We start from the raw sequence: 19,845 nt of genomic DNA, 5'->3' as shown, positions 1-19,845 counted from the left end.
CTTATCTACTGGCAAAGTGTTATAAATACAATAGCAGTAAATCCATATACGCATACCATCCATAAGAATTTAATTATATTAGTACAATTGTAGTACTAATATAAAAATTATAACAATGAACATCTGATTTTATTGTAAAAATGCTACATCTGTATTAGTTCTCCAGTGAAATTGCTGTACTAATAAAAGTGAAGTATAGCTTGAGAAGGATATGTTCTGAAATACAGTAATGCTACAAATTTTCTTAAACATTATCGGTTTTATATATTAGTACATAAATGCATTTTAAATTATATCAGTTATATATTAAAAGTAACATATAAATATTTAAATGGTTAAGAAGTGGATTTAATAATTTGAAATTACTTGTTAACCAATTATAAATTCATTAAATTTGGAGAACAGATTTTGGAAAAGCTCTGTTAAAGATGTTTCTAAAGCCAATTTTCAAAAGTCAGTGGCCGAGCATGTAGAAATAAATAATAAAAGTAGAGAATCTAAAAAGAAAAACCTTTTTTTGTTTCTGTTTCTGACGACAGAGGGCTTTCTTTAATGCTGTGTCAGCTTTCGCTTCATTAGGTTAACGACAAAAAGAGGATTTTATGCAAAACTCATGTTTAAAATCAGTTAATACCTAAAATTAAACAATCTTACGAAATAAGACCAATTTCAATATTTTAATGAAAATTTCCAATTTTGCTTCATTAATGTTGACTCCTACATAGTTTTGAAACTTATTTTAAAATTTATTGTTGCTTAAAATTTGTGATATAAGTAAGTACTAGTATCATTTCAATCAATGGCATCATGTTGAATCAGCGTTAAGCGAAGTTTTCCTTTTAGGGGGAAAAAAAAAAAAAAACTGTTTTCTTCACTTTTTGTAATTTTTTTTACCTTCCCCGCCGATTTATTTTACCAGCGTTTCAATATTAAAATGTCGGCATTTGCACTGCCATCTTTGTATTTAGTACGTAAAAATACTGTTTCTCTGAAATTAGAAAGAATTCTATATTTAACTTTTCTTAAATTTTATATGCAGTTTAGTTTCTGAATGTAGTACAGATATATCTGCAGCATATATTTATTTTGTGTGCTTGTTTTGGTTTTAAAAAAAATTAACAACAGAACGAAAGTTTCAGATCTTTATGCAAGAAAAGAAAATTTAGAGTTTCAGAAACGCCAAAGAATTGGCCTGGCATATTTTCCCCAAAAGTAAGTTTTTCGGGGGCTATTGTTATTTCTATCATAAGATACATTTGGCATGAGACACGTAGAAAACCATTCAATAAAATTTATTTCACAATTTCCGTTTTTTGTCCATTTATGCTTTCAAAACTTATTTATGGTTTTGTTCTCTGTTGGCACGTTATTCACTTTTCATTGTAATTTTACTCTCGTCAAACAACATGCGCCAAGTTCTATTCATTTGGCGATAAAATTGAAGAGCATTTCTAATAACCCTAAAAGTTCATGGCGATGTGGCGCTAGCTTCGCTTTTGGGTGTGTGTACGCGAAACAGTCGAAAGTGAGGCGGACGAAGTGTGTGCCTGGTTGTATACGGAATTTAAAAATATTACTTGAAAGGTAAGCTTAATTTTTAATATCTGTCTAGTGTTGTCTACGATCACTGTTGTTGGCAAGCGATTATCGAATGTTAAGGCAGATGCTGTTCATTTGAGCAAGTTTGGCGACCAAACAGATGGATGGCAGTTGCACTGTTTATACCGCGGCTTTGAAGGTAAATGTGCCTACCGGTTAGTGTTAATTTTGGTTAGAATTCATCTTCGGAAAGCGGTCGCTTGAACTCGCCACTCTACTTTCGATTTAGGGTTTATATTAACGCGAACATAGCACATGTTTAATGTGGATATGATTTTAGACTATCTGGCGTTTTTCAATTACAGTGTCTCCGAAATAGAAACCTATTTATAATTATGTCGTTAATTTAGCTCCAATATAAGTAGTTAATTCTTTATACAAATTAGAAATTTTAATTGGAGCAGCAATTACTTGTAAACAAAGGGTTCTGTACAGGCATTTGTTATTCGCAGCTCGAAATCGTACTAACTGTAACTTCGAATGTGCACCGACTGTAAATATTTTGCCGGGGGAATGGAACGCGTTTATATATGGCAATAAACTTGGAAATTTTTTTTTATCAAGAGCATCAAATTTTATTTGAAATATATATAATTTAAAAATATGTAATAACTATTGCTAAATATATCTTTTGAATTTTCACTAGTTCTTTCTTATTTAAAAATGAATCCTTTTAGATGTGTTAATTTTTTTCTTATATTTATTTTAATTTTATATTTATTATTATAAATAGAAGTTAGAATATAGAGGTTAAAAATTATTCCGATTTCTGAGCTGCGATGTAATGCGTTTTAATTTTTTTATACATATGTAATGTTATTAGATTCGAAAAGCATTAGTTCTTTACGATAATTCATCTAACTTTTTTTATCCACTGAAAATGTTTTAGTAACATGTTCATTATGTGGAATTTTGTCTGTAAATTAATTTTTTCATATTTTATGGCAGACAATTTTAATTCTGTATTTCGTTTAATATTCATTTTTTGTATGCTGTTAATATTTACAGAACAGAAAAAATTCCTGTGCAAAATAATTTATTGCGGTTGAGGCTTTTTAAAGCTCTTGTAGGCATATTTCTGGAACGTGCCATAGATAATACTAGCAGAGAAAAATGTTGAGGTGCCGATTTGACGGTAAAGTTTTTCTTTAGTTCAAAATATATATATATATATATACAATAAAAAAAAGGTAGTATATATATATACCGATAAAAAAAAGGTAGTATATATTAGTATAATTTTAAAATACTCACGAGATTTAAGTAAATATGTGACATTTGGGTTTAAAGTACGTATTTAAGCATTAATAAATGCGATATTGATATTTTTAATATCGATTTTAGTTGTTGATGACTCAAAACTTATATGCAGTTAATTTTATAATCTTTTGTACGTAGTTTATAACGCTACAATAATTACCATCGTGCCATTCATATACTTGTAACGAGCGGCAAAAAAAAAAAAAAAAAAAAAAAAAATTGACAAGTTTTGTATTTAAGTGGTAAGTTAACTAAATAAACGTAATTACATAAAGAAGTCTTCTAATAGCTGGAAAAAAGCTCTGTTCTCTATGTAACTGAGGAATTGGGTGTTGCTAACATCGGGCAGGTTATGATCGAAGTAGCACATCATGATTTATTTTAAATGCAATATACTGTTGAAACCAAAACCGAAAGTGATCAAAAATATATCTGGGAAAATCTTAAAATGGTGTGTTTTGATGGAATAAGAGTAATTAATCCATCATGGATATTGCAATTTTCAGTCCATATTTTTTCATTGTGTAAATATTGTGTGAACTATAAAATTATCAAGCATTTCTGCTTGATAATTATAGTTTGCTTGATAATTATAGTTTAATAGCATTTCTGCTATTAAACTTATCGTCATCAATAATGTACATCTGTGAAATGATTCTAGAATAATTATTTGTTTAAGTTTCAGCAGTACTATTTTTTTAAGTTTCATGAACTTGTTTAATTTTTCATTGTTTCATTATATTGGGGAAAATGTTAATTTTTCATTATCTTTAGTTTCAGAATAAATGAATTTTTCTGCTTCCTTATTTATTTTATTTATATTTATTTCATTGAGTTTATTTGTTATATTTACCTTTTTTTTTAAAATTTTTTTTCCACTGCGCTGTGCCACTTTTTTTTTTTTTTTTTTTTAACTTCTGTTTATTCCAAAGGGGTAATTTGCCCAGAATGACTATTAATTTCGTTTTGGCATTTTGCATTGATTCACTACAAGCGTTGTTTCACTTTTCAGATTGTTGCCACCAAATATTATCGCTTTGTATTATATTTAAAGAAATTAAATAGAGAAGAATCTGCATAAATAAATGTATTTATGTTTCTCGTATTGTGATAAAACATGGTACACGGTGACTCTTATTTGCTCCTGTGTGTTGTTCGCTGACCTAGAGCCATCAAATTTTGATAACGTAATCCTCCTGCGAATATGGACATATGGAACCACAAATTTGAAACTTGTTTTATTATCGATTTCATGTTTTGTAAAACTTTAACGAATTTTTGATTAACAAACTCAATAATTTCAAAAGCGAACAATGGCAACGTTGTACAGAAAAAACATTTTTTCTCCAGCGCGCGAGACTGTGTATCGGAAATTCTAAAGATATGCTCATTTTAAAATTATTTTGCGATAATGCTTTTGAACTGAATTTTATGATTTAAGTGCGAAGAACATGATATTTAATAAATAAAAGGAACACACAAAATTTAAAAAAAAAAGTATATAGATGCCGTTTTGTATGTAATTTAACATCTGAAACCTTTAAGTTTTCTTTTTCTTTCTTTCTCTCTTTCTTTTCTTTTTTTTTTTTTTTTTTAAATCATTACGACTACGGTTTCGTTTCTTTTCCCTACGTTTATGCGAAGGTATTAAAAAAGAATAGAAATTAATGAATAACTTTCATGTGTACAAGGTACGTGGCTATCATTACTAATCTACCGTAATTACTTTATGGAAATGGTAGATCTTGTTGCCGCCGAGAAACGTGAAAGTATTATTTTCTTCCCTTTAGTTAGTTCTCAGACGAGTATTTCTGAGAAAACATTGGTAAATGATGGTATTATGGCCATCACCGATAAATGCAAATATTAGGGTCAAAGTCTACCTTCATCACAAAATTTCAAAATCATCTGAATGTCATGTTTTACTGTGTACCATTTGAAAGATGCTTTAAATATGCCGTGTGTTTGGCAATACTTCATCAATTTCCATTGATATATTTTATTTATTTATTCTTACCCCCTTCTATTGCAGAAAAAATTTGTTACACGTGTTACTAAAAGAAGATTTATGTAATAGAGTGCTAATCATTAGCGTTTCTATGTATACATTAAACAAAGACAACATTATGTGAAAAATATCTGCTTAAGTCGAAAATCGTAAAATGAAATTAATAATAATAATAAAAAAAGTGCAGAATAACATTTTAAGAACAAGATGTAAAACTCAAGTCTCGATAGAAATCCAACAATAGAAGCATTGTTTCTTAGATCGTTAGTTGAAACAAGATAAAAAGTTTTTGTCTGCTTCAAGCTAAGCTTCCAGTTAGACAACAGCCGCACTGCAGGTGCAAGCGTAGGTCGCGTGTTTAAAAGCGCGAGAAGACTTGACACGGATGTTAAGAGACAAAGACTTTAATGATTATTCACTTTATTATAGGATGAATGACTGATATTTAAAAGCAAGTATTTAAGCTGTTTATTAACATAATGTATTCAGCCTCTTTATCTGTTGAGTCGTTTATTAACTTACGTATGCAATTAAAAAAATGGTTAATAAAGTATTGTAATAAAATTAGGATTATAAGGTAAAATTCCATTTTAATTGAATTGCAGTACTTTTCAGTCCTATAAAAGCAATTTCATTCCTTCCGATTTAATCAGGGTTCAGAAGTAATTTATAAAACGTTAAAAATGACTTGTGGAACTTTTTGTATTTAAAGAAAGTTTGTAACAGGAAATGCATATCAAGGTTGGTAGACATTTTCTTTTCGCTCCCCTTTCCGTTTATATATATATATATATATCCATTATTGTGAAAAGTAAATAATAGTGTAATGTCTAGAGAGAAAGTCACTATTTTTTTTTTTTTTTTTTTTTTAAACATGAAATAGATTGACTTGCTCTGTATTTCACAATATTTTTAACCATCTCGATCGTCATGCATATATGGGGGGTTGCTATAGGCCCCCCAGTTGCTGTGGGGGGGAGTCTGAGAAAAAGAATCTTTTAAGAGATTAATATGAAAATAATAAATACGTGTTATTATCATATGACTCTCTTATGCGCTGAATTTTGAGTATATTTACGTATATTTATTTAATAAATTAATTATCAATAATAAGTAAATTTATATAAATATGTTACAATACGAAAAGAAGGTTTATTTATTTATTTATTTTTTTTTTTTATGGGGACCGGAAACTGTTTCCAGACTCATTCGCTGGGAAGCATTAAGCGTGTCTCAGATGTCATTCAGCATGTGAGATAATTCTGAGGTTAGTTTTCCTAAGCAGGAGTTGACAAACTTGTAGTTCTACGAACTAACATGTGCTGCCAGTTATGTGTTCCACTTTCTCGCTCAAGTTTAATAACGGGGCAAAAAAAAATCTGAAAGGTTTCAGATTTTAAATTGCGTCTAAAGGGGCGTTTTTTTTAACATTTTGTGTGTTACCTTTATTTATTAAATAACATGTTCTTCGCACTTAAACCATAAAATTCAGTTCAAAGGTAATATCGCAAAATAATTTTAAATTGAGCATATCTTTAGAATTTCCGATACACAGTCTCGCGGCTGGAGAAAAAACTTTTTTTTCCCTGTACAATTGCTATTGCTTGCTTTGAAATCGTTTAGTTTTTAATCAAAAATTCGTTAAAGTTTTACAAACTATGAAATCGATAATAAAACAAATTTCAAATTAAGGCTTCCAGATGCCCATATTCGCAGGAGGATTGCGTCATTCACACTTTGATAGCTCTAGGTACCTTTGTTTCATCACAATGCGAGAAACATACATACATTCATGCACAGCGATAATATTTGGTGGCAACAATTTAAAAGTGAAACAACGCGTGTAGAGAATCAACGCAAAGTGCCAAAACGAAATTAATAGAACCTTCTGGTCAAATTGTCCCTCTTTAGACTAAGAAAAACTTTTATTACTATCATGTTTTCGATTTGACTAAAGTAAATACATAAAAGCGAATTCATCAGCATCAATCGCTTACAGATAGTGTTTCTAATTAGATTATAGATAATAGCTGAATAGAATAGTTCACTATGTATTAAGTAACAATTATTTATTTCGTTTATTTTATAAATAATATTGTCATCTAGGCATAATAATCTAACTGTATTTTACATTATTACGTGCAATGTTGATTGCATTCTGCATTACATATATTTATAATTTGAACTGTTCACTAATGTTACTCACAGGATATAAGTTAGATTCACTGAATTAGCATCAGAACTCCAGATTGGTTAACATCCTAAGATAAACCTTAAAGCCCGGTTCCTTTGTTTTCAGTCATGTTCTGTAAGGAGCACTTTCATAGAAGACCCACATCGTTTCGAACCATTTTGCTGTCTTCTCGGAAGTTTCAATGCAGTTTGTGAACAATTATTAAAATCTAAGCATGTCACATAATTTGTTTTATATCGGAAAACCATTTTTTGTCTTGGATAGAAATGTAATAATATTGTATTACCTTTCATTCTGTATATACTTCGTGCACATGTGGAATAGCTGTAAACGGTAAAGTAATACTGCTGCCAAGCATGGCCGGCACCAGAACCGTTGCAACCCGTGCCGCTGCACGGGGCAGAACAAGAATTTAGGAAGACAACAGGCGACACATTTTAGTATATGAAAAGATTTCCCTGGGCGGCCGAAAACCTAGTGCCGGCCCTTCTTTCAAGCAAGGTCCAGCACTTCTTTTTAAATCATTAATCGTTGAATGCGTGGAAAGCCTGGAATCTTCCTATCTAGAAAAGAAATTTTTTATTTTATTTTACTTTTCTTTACAAATGGCGGGCTCTTAGCCGACTTCAGCTTGGCCACTACTAAGGCCAGAAGTGGTGGTCACTTTATTATGGAGGCACCTATTAGGTGGTCCATATTTGCTTCCTTTGCAGGGACGGACAGTTACATTTTTTTTTGTTTTTTTTTTTTGTTGTTGTTTTTCGAAAGCAATTTACATATACTCTTAATTTATGAGATGCAAAATTGACCTTTAGAGAAGCAGTTATGTCAGTAGTTCTTAAAACTGTAGACTCGTGCGACTCCATGAGTTTACATGTTTAGGGATAAAGATCCATGGGTGGATTTTTAAAACTAAAATCTAATTCGGTATTATGATTTAATTATGAAAGATGGATTAAAAATTAGAGTACTACAAATTGTTTTGAATCCGAAAGGTTCTCATACTCTACGTACGTGAATAATAAAAAAAAAAAAAAAAAAAAAAAAAAAAAGAGAGAGAGAGAGAGAGAAAGAACTTTTAATTACTATTAGAATTTTTTGGTTAAAATAAATTAACAGGGAAAGTGTATAAATCAAACTCTTGGATTTGAGGCTTATTCTCGTGATATAATTTGACAAATAAAAAATGACAATTTAATTAATTTTTTCCTCAAAATCTTTAAAAGTAAAGCAAATGTAAGGGTAAGAACATTACCGTAAGAATTAACAGATAAATACCAAGCTTAGAAAACGAAATTCTCTCCAGAATGTTAAAAATGCAGTACTCAGGGTCATCAATAAATGATATCCGGTGGTCTGCTCTAACTCTGTTTAACATCACAGCAGTTTAACAATCTGTTTTACATCATAACTCTGTTTAGCGCCATAACTAATCTTAATTCATAGAACTTTAAGGGGTTTTTGAGTTAGGATTCGAAAGATAAAAAATATGCAAAGATTCGAATCTCTCGTACGATTTATGGGATTCGAATACCCCATCCCTCTTAAATATACTATAAAAGTAATTGGTAAGGAATGCGGTGAGAACTGAAGAATCTTACTACATCATAAAAGGGATTCTCCAGCTCACGAAGTTTTGAGAACTTATAAAAGTTAGATAACAATTTGCTGAATTTTGAGTTAAAAAGATCATTTTACGTTTTTCTTTCTAGAGCAGTTATGTAATAAATGAATGTCAGGCGTAATTAGTAAGAAAACTGAGAAAAGACCAAGCAAAACTCAAAAAGTTTTGCGTCTGGATGCAGAGCAGAGAGTAGGTCAGTACTGTCTGATTGACCAAAATGGCTGTTGTAGCCGCTTTGAACATATCGAGCAAAACCCCAGTATGTTGAGTATGGTAGATGGGAATATCAACTGAGTAATTATATAAGTACGGAGAAAGCGATTCCGCATCAAGTAGCTGTGCAGTTATTATTAGAGTATTGTCATCAACTCAGTTTGGAGGCGTGGGGAATGAAATTTGGCGCATCTGGTAAACTTTGATGAGTTCCTTCTAATTAATGAACTTCCTGATAAGTATTCACGCCAGGAAGCTATACATATGCGTGACTCTTAATAAGATGCACACCCACACGTGTGTGCGTGAATCACAGTATGGAGACATAACGTCGTTTGGCTTAGTAATTATTATGGATTAGCGTACAAAGACGAAGAAATTAACAAAATTCAAAGAAGGAATTTATACGGATATACCTAGAAATTTTCCCTCCTCCTCCATATACATATATATGAGTCGCATTAAAGTTCTTGCACAGTGTAAGTTCTTTTTAGCCCATAAGGGCGATTAGTCTCGAAACACGATTTTGCGTTAATTCATTTTAAATGTCGTCCGCTTTTAATGCGTTGTTTCACATTTTATTCGAATCTGTTGCCAAGAACAAAATTTAAGATGTTTCATATTTATCTATCTGTTATTTATTAACGAACTAAGCGATTTAAAAGCAATAGATAACAGTTAGTAAGAATATTATTATTTTTAAATTTTAATCTAATTGGTTTAAATAAAAATGCATATAGTAAATTCATGATATATCTAGCTAAAAACATTACATATTTTCATATATAATTACGCTATATATTTTTTCGCTTTTGAAATACATAACGTTCCCATGTTAGCCTGAATGTGTATTCATCTAGTATCTTGTAAAATGTTTCGCTTTTCCACCTGAGCCATCTGTACTGATAAACTATACCATTTTAAAGAACTTTTGTAAGCGGCCGCTAAAATCTGAAAATGTTTAGTTTTTTTTTTTTTTTTAAATTAAATTTAATTTTTTTCCCTTTTTATAGTAACTTTTAGAAAAGCGTACGTTTTAAGTTAAAACTCTAGTTTAGATGGAACGTATTTTTTGTGACACTCGCTGTTAAAAAAAAAGTATTTCTTGAAAAAGAATTTAATTTTTATATCGGGAAATAAGGAAAATATATTATACTTTAATTAGTTATCTGTTAGAACCCAATATTTATTCTAATTTTATATTATGATTAGTATTAAATTATTTTGTAATTTAAAAATTATGATTAGTATTAAATTATTTTGTAACTTAAAAATAATTTATAATACTTAACATATTGATCATAATTGTTAGGATAGATATCATTAATATTACGAGTTATTGTATAATTACGATACCAACGAATTATTACGAATTATTTTAGAATTTACGATTTAATAAAATAATAGTATAATTTATTATAAAGTGTATGGACTGTAGTCGTTAATTTGACATTCATGTACATAAAATGTGTAAATCGTGCTATTTTTTCTAAGCATTTAGTGCTCTGAAAGCAGTTTAAAATAAAAATCATATGTTTTCAAGTATAAGCGAAATGTAAAATTTTATTGCTACAGTTCAGCCAAAATTGAAAAATTATTTATAAGACTAATTGAAAACTGTCCTAAAAATTCAACTATGTATCTCCAAAAATACAAATAAATGCCTCCATCTGAGACCTATTAGATGAGCTGGAAGTTGAGTACCAAATCCTCATAGATATTTTAGTGATTGAATGATTTTAAGTTGCTTTGAACTTAATATCATTCGATCGTATATAAGCCAACTCTTTTAACCTTTAAGGAGCAAACTTATATGCTAAGCATTCACGAACTGATGATACACGAATTAGATCGTATGAAATAACAAGCAAAATACTGTTTTATCGGCCGAACTGCCGCGTTCCTTATAAATAAATATTTGTGCAATATCTACATGGGTTGATTTTTCGTGGCTTTGACTGCAGTTGCGTTTCGAAATTTTGTTGTATGATACTTATGGATAAACAGTGAGAAGGAGTTCATCTTGTCTAGCTGCCAATAATAAACATGATTATTCGTTTAGTATGACTCATATTTCGTGTACATGCGTAGTTAGAATAATGTTAAATAAAAAACTAGATTGGAATGAAAGGAACGGCGTTTTTACTACTACATTTAAGGAGATTTAAAATGTACATTACAAAATGTACATTTTTGATGATTTTTTATGACGGTTTTGATTCATTGATAGTTTTTTTTTTAAAAATTAGTGTAGTTGGAGCATTTAAAAATTAAGTATTTTAGATAATATTGGATTTTGAATTGTTAATGTAAATAAAATCCTTCCCAATAGCATCTTGTTTTTACAAAGCCTTCTTTACGTAACTTAAGAGTCTGCTCTTGTGTTCAGTATTGGAATGCATGCAAAATACAAGTTATATTCTTGAGAGCTAACTTAGCAGTTATGCTACATTAAATCCACTGCAGTGTAAAATCCCACTTTTGATACATTTTGGTACGACAATAAAATGTAACGCAAAATAAATTTCTTCAGAAATATTACGAAAGATAGAAAAAGACGATTAGAATAATGCAACAGCAAGACATTTTTATGAATAGAATATATATGTATACAGACCTGGATATTCAGAATATTTTACAAAAGTATAGGAAGATATCGAATGGGAGAAATATTTTAAAATAAATTGTGCTGTTCAGAATTTAGCATCTGATTCGTGTTGAACTGATATACTATCCGTTGTATTACAAGAATGCGTATGTTTATGTTTCTAACCGATTATGGAAAGCACGTGAGAGTACCTTTCTAATGTAAGGGATGCGCTCATGGAGGACATTCTAGAAAAACTGGGAAAAATAATGTTTATGTTTCTAACCGATTATGGAAAGCACGTGAGAGTACCTTTCTAAGGTAAGGGATGCGCTCATGGAGGACATTCTAGAAAAACTGGGAAAAATAATGAAAACGCCCATTTAGTCAGTTCGGTTCGCCTGGGTTCTAATCCAGGTCGGACTGCTACTGTTCGAAATACCCTTATATGCGGTCGGGTCGTAAATTTACAATCCCTTTTTTCAGGGGGAGAGCAGAAAAGGAGCGGAAAATCTCGCTCGGGATCTTAAGAAATTGTGGGGGTTGTTTAAACATCTAACTTTTCTACATTCAGTTTTATACAGAGGAAAATACAAATTGAATTCTTCGAATGAATGCAATTTTGTACAATGAAAATGTATTACTTAACGATAAACTGTAAGATAAATAACATCTTTTTTTAAAGCCATAGGTGTAGAAAGACAGATATTTGTTACACGAATGAATTTGTAGTGTAACAGATTTAAATAATATTAAAATCTTGTAGTTTAAATAATTTAAATAGATGAACATTAAGGTATTTGTGAATGGCAATATTTGAAACTAGACTCGAGTGCCTCGTGCGACTCTCGCACGAAGAATGTAATTTATTTTTAAATGATAGAATATGTTTTCTCTTTTTGTTTGTATGTCGCCATTTTTTTGAGTGTTAAATAAAAGTTATTGCTGTGTTCCATCATTGGAGTTGCTTCATTTCGCCAAAGAAGCATCACAGTCATAATTATTTTGGAGGCACCGACCGAGATCGAATAATCGTGCGTATTTTTATTTTATTAGTTCATCATTGAACATAATATTAGTGATACCAGGTTATTACCTCCTGTTAATATTGAATTGCTTTATTTTATTAGTTCATCATTGAACGCGATATTAGTGATACCAGATTATTACTTCCTGTTAATTTTGAATTGCTTTATGATATTAGTTCATCACTGAACGCAATATTAGCGATACCAGATTATAACTTTCTGTTGATATTGAATTGCCTTATTTTATTAGTTCATCACTGAACGTAACTTCGTGTTGATATTGAATTGTCTTATTTTATTAGTTCATCACTGAACGTAATATTAGTGATATCAGGTTATTACTTCCTGTTAACACTGAACTGCCTTATTTTATTACTTTATCACTTGAACGTAAACTTAGTGATACCATTTTAATGCCATTTCTACTACAGCTCAAAGGAAAAGAAAAATAGCTGAAGAGCAGATCTTGGAACCGATGAAGGAAGAAAATAAAGCATCCAGAGATGTATTTACCATTATTATTAGATGTAAGTTAAATCACCAGAATTAAAAGAGGAAGATGTTCACAAAAATTTGAAAAACGATAAAGAAATTAATATTGAGAATCATTTTGCAATGCAGCGTTATCATCATCTTTCGGCTTTTGATTTAATATCAAAGCCGCTACTAATAGACGAAAAAAACAATTGTCGAAAGCAAATGACAAATGAATATTATCCGAAAGGCACAGATGAACTGAGGAAAGGCTTTGCTGTGAATTATAGCCGAGGAACTGGTTCACCATGGAAGAGATCTAGGCGCCGTCAAGAAAAAAAAACGAAGACTAATTTGAACACTGTCCATTTTCTTCCTATTTAAATGTGGTGTAAAAATATTTGTTTAAAACTTAAAATTTTCGGCCTGAAAATTTGGAAACTTATGAGAGAAATTATCTTTTCTCTTTAAGCAATTGAGCAAGCTGAGCTTATAAACTTTCGAAATTTACAGAACTTTTCCCTTCGGCAAAAGTCTCTCCGTTGGGGGAGAGGTTGTAACAGATTTAAATAATATTAAAATCTTGTAGTTTAAATAATTTAAATAGATGAACATTAAGGTATTTGTGAATGGCAATATTTGAAACTAGACTCGAGTGCCTTGTGCGACTCTCGCACGAAGAATGTAATTTATTTTTAAATGATAGAATATGTTTTCTCTTTTTGTTTGTATGTCGCCATTTTTTTTGAGTGTTAAATAAAAGTTATTGCTGTGTTCCATCATTGGAGTTGCTTCATTTCGCCAAAGAAGTATCACAGTAGTAAATATTGAGTTTTTCATTTCGAATGCTATGTTCCATGTATGCGAAGTAGCTGAGTATGCGAGATAATAGTCATAACCGAATGGCTTTCAACCTTTTCACGGCTAAGGACTGTTACTCAATTACATTGTGGTCGCTGCTTTTTGATTAATTTTCTAATGGCATATAAACAATAATTGTTTTTATTTGAGACTTATGAATAAAATAACGCAAACTAGACTGCAGAAAATTCTTAAGAATGAAGTTAAATAATACTGAAAAATACATATGTAGTAGTATTAACTACTACTATAATCCTTAAACGGAATCCTTAAATTATATAATATCTATGTATAGGTATATATAAATGGAACCAAATATAGAACAAGGTATAAAATATCTTTATTATACAATGTTCATTACCATACGTATATTTACGTAATATCAATATAAATAGTTTGTTAGGTTTCGTACATATATAATTTATTTTTATATTTTGTATTTTTTGCATTAGATTCAGTATTGTATACGTATCTGAAGTTTAATTTGTTCTCTTTTTGGGTTACGATTTTAAGTGAGAAAGAATTGTTAGGGCCTTCATAGGGATTACATTATATACATTCAGTTAGGATCCGACTTTTCCTTTCTTTTAATCATTATATATATTGAAATACTACTTAACGAGTATACATAAAATATAGCAGTTTTTTAAGCGACTTATTTATATATCTATTGTTTGGTCTGGTTTGTTTGATTATAGCAAAGCATTCGACGGTTATTTGCATAAGGGTAAGGGTGCCTCTTGGAGAACTTTCTAAGCAAAACTGACTCTTATGCACGTTACACGTGGAGAAAACCTCGAAAACGCCAATACAGCCAACCCCGTCTATCCGGATTCGAACCCCGGATCGACCTGCGAGAGTTCAACGACTTTACAGCTCAGCCGCTAGTGAGCCACACAAACACACATCCACACATATACATTAAATAGTATTTACATGTCGTTTATAAAGTATAATTGAGTGCAATTTAATCATAAAGAGTTAGAAAATATTCTACGGAATTACTTCACTTCGTAGACTTTTTGTTAAGCTTCACCATATTAAAGAGAATCTCAATGCTAGTTCCATTTCCAAGCTGTTTATGTACCTTATTTTTCATGCTTTGAATTATATTTAGAAAATTATTTCACTTGGTTATAGCTAAAAATGCAGTTTTTTTATTGAAGAATTTAAGGATAAGAAGAGAATTATGCCCTTTTCTAATTAATTATTCTTGAAGCATTTAAATTTTTTTTTAAAAAAGCGCACATTAATACGGATCACTGAACTAAAGTAGTCGACACAGGACAGATGAAAAAAAATAAAAGAATTACAAAATATTGCAGAAATTACATAAAATAGCGAATAAACTTATTCGGCACAAGCTCGCTAAATGTAAAACAGATTGTACAGTCAGAAAGCTCGCCTTGTCACAGAAATATACTGTTCATCGGGTTTAAAGGTTATTCAGACTAACGTGCGAAGTTCAGTGAGTAACTTGTATTTTCCTTTGAATGTATAAACTAGCCAAAAAAATTGAGCACTTGACAATTAGATGCAAATTTAATAGATGGATTGAAGGAACCCTACTGCAACGTACCACTTTGTGTAAGCATTTTCGTGGATTTCCTTAAGGTATGTAAATATGAGCCCATTTTCCTTAGAAAATTCTCCATGAAATCATGCCTAGCCAACCCTCATATGTTTTGCCATATTCAACACAAAATCATTCTTAATATGATTAATTAATTAATTTTATGTTAGATGATACGAAGCTTTTCAAAAACTAGGATGCTTTCCGTAAACAATTAGTATTAATAAGCGCTGTTCAACTGGAATTGGGTTGGATTATTTGTTTATAGCAGTGCTTTTCAGCCGACTTACATGTACCTGTATGTATTGCTCAGAGGGGGGTGGAAGGAAATTCCTGAACGAAAACAATGTAATAATGAAATGTTAATAAACAAATAAATATAACTTTTCGTATCGTATGTAATTTGTCTCCATTCTGATACCATGTGCATCATTTATTTCTGATATACTGATATTGAATGAGACCTAAAAACACTTTTTTTTTAAATATATCTCATCTCCCCTTATGATCCCTGACACAGCCGTTTACTTTCCCCTTCCGTAATTAACGTCAGTCTCCTGCTCTTGACCGCATTTGCCAAGCCACCCTACTGTTCAGCTGTCGTACTTTTATTTAATCGGCTACTGGTAAGCCAGTATACTGATTTAGAAAACGTTGGAAGCCATTATATATCAATATAATTACCTGAATTAAAAGCTTCTTAAAAATATTTGGCCCTCAGGGGCTTGCTTTTTTGTGAGTACGTGTGTGTCAATCCGGAGGTATCCAAGCCCTGCAGGGAATCATCATCTTGGTGACACGGATGTAACGTTCCTCAGCCTAAATCTATCCTCCTTTCTATTTCCCCTCCTCTTTGCTTTATTTTTTCTGCTTTGGGGTTTTCTCTTTGGAGGATGGGCCCATTGTGAGACGCTATTAACCCTAGCTTATCTTGGTGAGAAAACTGCGTACACGTTTTCCGTGCGTGGAGACCCGTACCGCTGTAAAGGCGGGTCCTGGCAGTTGAGGGTAGGTACTGTCCTCAACACACTGCTTTGGCCTCTGCTTCAGTCCAAATGGGAAGCACACAGCTGTCCTCTCTAGTGTCAATCGGCTGGTAACTAGTTCTTGTGTCGGTGGCTTGGGGATAATATTTCCAGAGTATCTGCTTTTAAAATAACCGACTGTGGAGCTTCAGATTGCATATGTGTCCAGTTAACCCTAACGCAGGAATTTGTGTTTCCTCATAGCGCTCAATGGTGAGTTCCGACGTGAATTATTACCATTTCAATATGAAAATAAATAATTTTGATTGTTGTAATGTCACCAAGAACATCGAGCTGAAGCAAATGCCAGTGATTTAATTACAGACACACTTCATCGATTCTTAGTAATAAGCAATTCAGAAGGCGTACTGTGAAAAATTTCACGTTTTCCTATCAGTAAATATATTCTATTTGTAGCAAGGGAACCTAAAATATCAAACGACCTAGATCCGATGACCTTCCATAGAGACTGTTAAAAGCTTGCATATGCGAATTTACTAAAGATAACATCAGTGGGACTAAATAAAGTTGCAGCTTCAGTTTACATATCTTCAGAAACTTTTTTGAGGTGTTATCTCGGAGCCTGACTTTATACCTCACGATAGATAGAGCAAATGATAAATGCTTAGTTTCTCTCTTCGTAATAACGATGGGGGGGAAAAAAAACCTGCTTCCGCCAATCAACCAGGACATTTCACACGCTTGATCTCGCCATTTGTTCACCATCCCTCTTCCCTCTTTACACTTTTACTGTCGGCAATGACCCGTTGAATCGTGATCATTTCCCTTTCTTCTTGTCCATAGCAGAAAAGAGTGTAGTATATGCCCAATCTTAAGACCTCGTAGATTTGTGTTTGAGCTAGCGAATTGGGATCTTTCCTCTGCTAATGCTATCATAGCAGAAGAAATGGTAAATAATGGCGTCTGTGGGTGAAGTAATATCGATAAGCCATTACTTACACAATTTTTCAAGCAGCTGAAAACTTTATTCCCAAAATATTAACTGCTCTAACAAAGTATACAAAACCTTTGTGGAACCAGGAATGTCAAGAGAGCCTGCGAAAGCAAAGAAAAGGTTGGGGAATCTTTCGTAGGTACCCTACTTTGTATAATCTTACAGTCTTCAAAAAAGCTAGAGCATATACAAGAACAATATGGCGCCGGAGTCAGAAAAAATCATGGATCTTCTTTGTGACTGGGGTAACAACATCTACCGCAAGTAAACGAGTTAGGGAATTAGTTAAGAAAGTATGCGTTAATGTATAAAGGCCATTCACTTTCCTTTCTAGAAAAAAGATGGCCAAATGTTTATCACTGCAGAAGAAATTGCGACTGCAATAGATGAGACTTTCCTCCAGCATTTCTGCCAAATGCAGCTCAAAGAAAATACCCATTGTGTTTAATTCCTCCAACTCAGATCCCTATAATGGCAATTTTACAATGTTTGAGCTAAATAGAGCTTTGTTAGAGATAGTACATAAATCTGTTTGGTTCTCATAAATGTTTGGTTCTCGTTTCTAAATACATGCAACTTGTAGCTGGCGCATCATAAGCATTCAGGTTATGCCTCAAAAAATTCATACTACTACCAATACCACTTTGAAAAATGTTTGCTGCTGGGTATTATTTTTTATGTTAATTTAAACCATCGAAAACGTTTCAAAATCTCTTAGATTAAAGAAGAACCATGATTTCGGAAGCTAGATAGTTTCTTATTCTTCCGAGATCATGCAAATTTAAAGATGCTATTGTTTGTTTACGTGTTATTATATTTTCGATGAATATAGTTTAAATACAAAAGGATAAGAAAATATAATATGCATTTTAAAGAAGCTATTGAGTTAATGTTGATGAAAGTGTATAAATATGTTTACTAGTCTGCAGTTAAAAAATAAAAATAATTTTTTATAAATGAATAAACTAAACATGCCATGATGTTCTCTCTCATTAATTCAATTGCATGCCATCGTATGCCAATGAAACGTGTCATCGCGCATCGTTTGGTAAAGTGTAACTTTTAAAAATTAATAGAAAAATAATTGCGTATCGTTTATAAGTCTGTTCATGATTACTTCGGGAATCATTGCTTAGTTATGAAAAGTTATTCTTTTCTGAAAACAAACCAAACAAACGTGATTGGTATCCAGTTTAATTAAACTTTCTTTAAACAGAGCAAATTAATCGCTTTAATTTACTAGAATGAAAGGTAATTTCTTTGCTTAATTTTACTGCATTTAAAAATAAAACGAGATTATGCATTGAATATGGAGCATATATAATTAAAAGTTAATTTTATTGTTTTATTTTACTTGAAATTAGTTAGTCATTACGGTAAATAAAAAATAATTTCATTGCTTAATTTTGTCGAAATAAGTATATTTGCAGGATGCAAGTAAATATATTGTGAGCCTTTACCTAGGTATTCGGAATTTTCGATCGTGCGTGTAGATTTTGGTGCACTTTTTTGAAATTCCATGTCTTTAGTTTAAGGTTTTAAGGAAAAGTTTGGTTTACAAATTTTCATATTTTTTGTATTAAACAACTGTTTGGTGCAGAGTGGTCAAGTAAAGAAATTCGAATAATATACTTTATTTCGTTTCTATTTATAGCACATTATGATGGAAAAGAATTATTCCTGCTGTTAATGAAAGCGATTTTACTTAAAAGAATTGAGAATCTGAGACGTGAAATATTTCATTAGAGAATTTACATCATGTAATGTAACGTAACATCATGCAAATAAATAATAAAAAAAAAAAATCTCATCTTTGCTCTAATCTAAGCAGCTAAGTAAGCTGCTTAAAGTCGGTGTAGCTGAAAAATGTTGATCATTTTTGGGACATCTAAAATTCAAAAACGTAATGGATTCAAATGATAGGGTAAAATTAGAAGAGTAAAGTAGTCATACGCTGAATCATTTCAACTGTTACTATGGCAACTGTAATTGCTTCATTAAAACTGCCTGACACGATAACCGGAGAAACGGCGAAAAAAAGAAAGGTTGGGGGGGGAACTCTAATCACAGAAATCGAGGCATTACTATTATTATTTTTTAACTTTCATTTCTGGAAGTACTTTTTTGTTATTGCATTCGTGAAATAAAGAAATAAATTTACTGCAGGAAGTAGTGAGTTTGAATTGAAAGAAGCGTTTTGTAATTATAGTTAAATTATTTTAAAATGAATCTGTATGAACAGTGTGCTTCAATATTTAAATGTACACTATCCTTACTTAATATGGTTAACCTTAGGAATTGTTTAACTGCGGTGCGAAAGAAATTACGCTTTAAATTTTAAACATTGGTGTTTTCTTGGGCTAAGGAACTAACAAATACCTAACGTTTTTGCTTGTTAGGGAAAACTATGCAGTGAAGTGAAACAAATCATATCATCGAGACTT

The 19,845-nt window shown here is 31.3% G+C and overlaps 1 protein-coding gene across 7 annotated transcripts in view; it reads left to right on the top strand.

The window, feature by feature from the left end:
* The first annotated feature begins 1,486 nt into the window (after window positions 1–1,486).
* LOC118200162 (neuroglian-like) overlaps window positions 1,487–19,845 on the top strand; it is a 449,595-nt gene continuing 431,236 nt past the window's right edge. For 4 of the 7 annotated variants that reach the window (XM_085818771.1, XM_085818767.1, XM_085818773.1 and 1 more), the window contains exon 1: window positions 1,487–1,584. The gene's annotated coding sequence lies outside the window, so the exon portion shown is untranslated. The remainder of the gene's footprint in view (window positions 1,585–19,845) is intronic. The other 3 variants (XM_085818772.1, XM_085818769.1, XM_085818764.1) reach the window with 1 other exon arrangement.

Source organism: Stegodyphus dumicola, chromosome 6 (assembly GCF_044657685.1).
Source record: "Stegodyphus dumicola isolate Sdum_Otavi_A_Nest chromosome 6, ASM4465768v1".
In the NCBI taxonomy this organism is placed as follows: Eukaryota; Metazoa; Arthropoda; class Arachnida; order Araneae; family Eresidae; genus Stegodyphus; species Stegodyphus dumicola.
The sequence above is the reverse complement of the archived record's forward strand: the minus strand, read 5'-3'. Positions and strand labels throughout refer to the sequence as shown.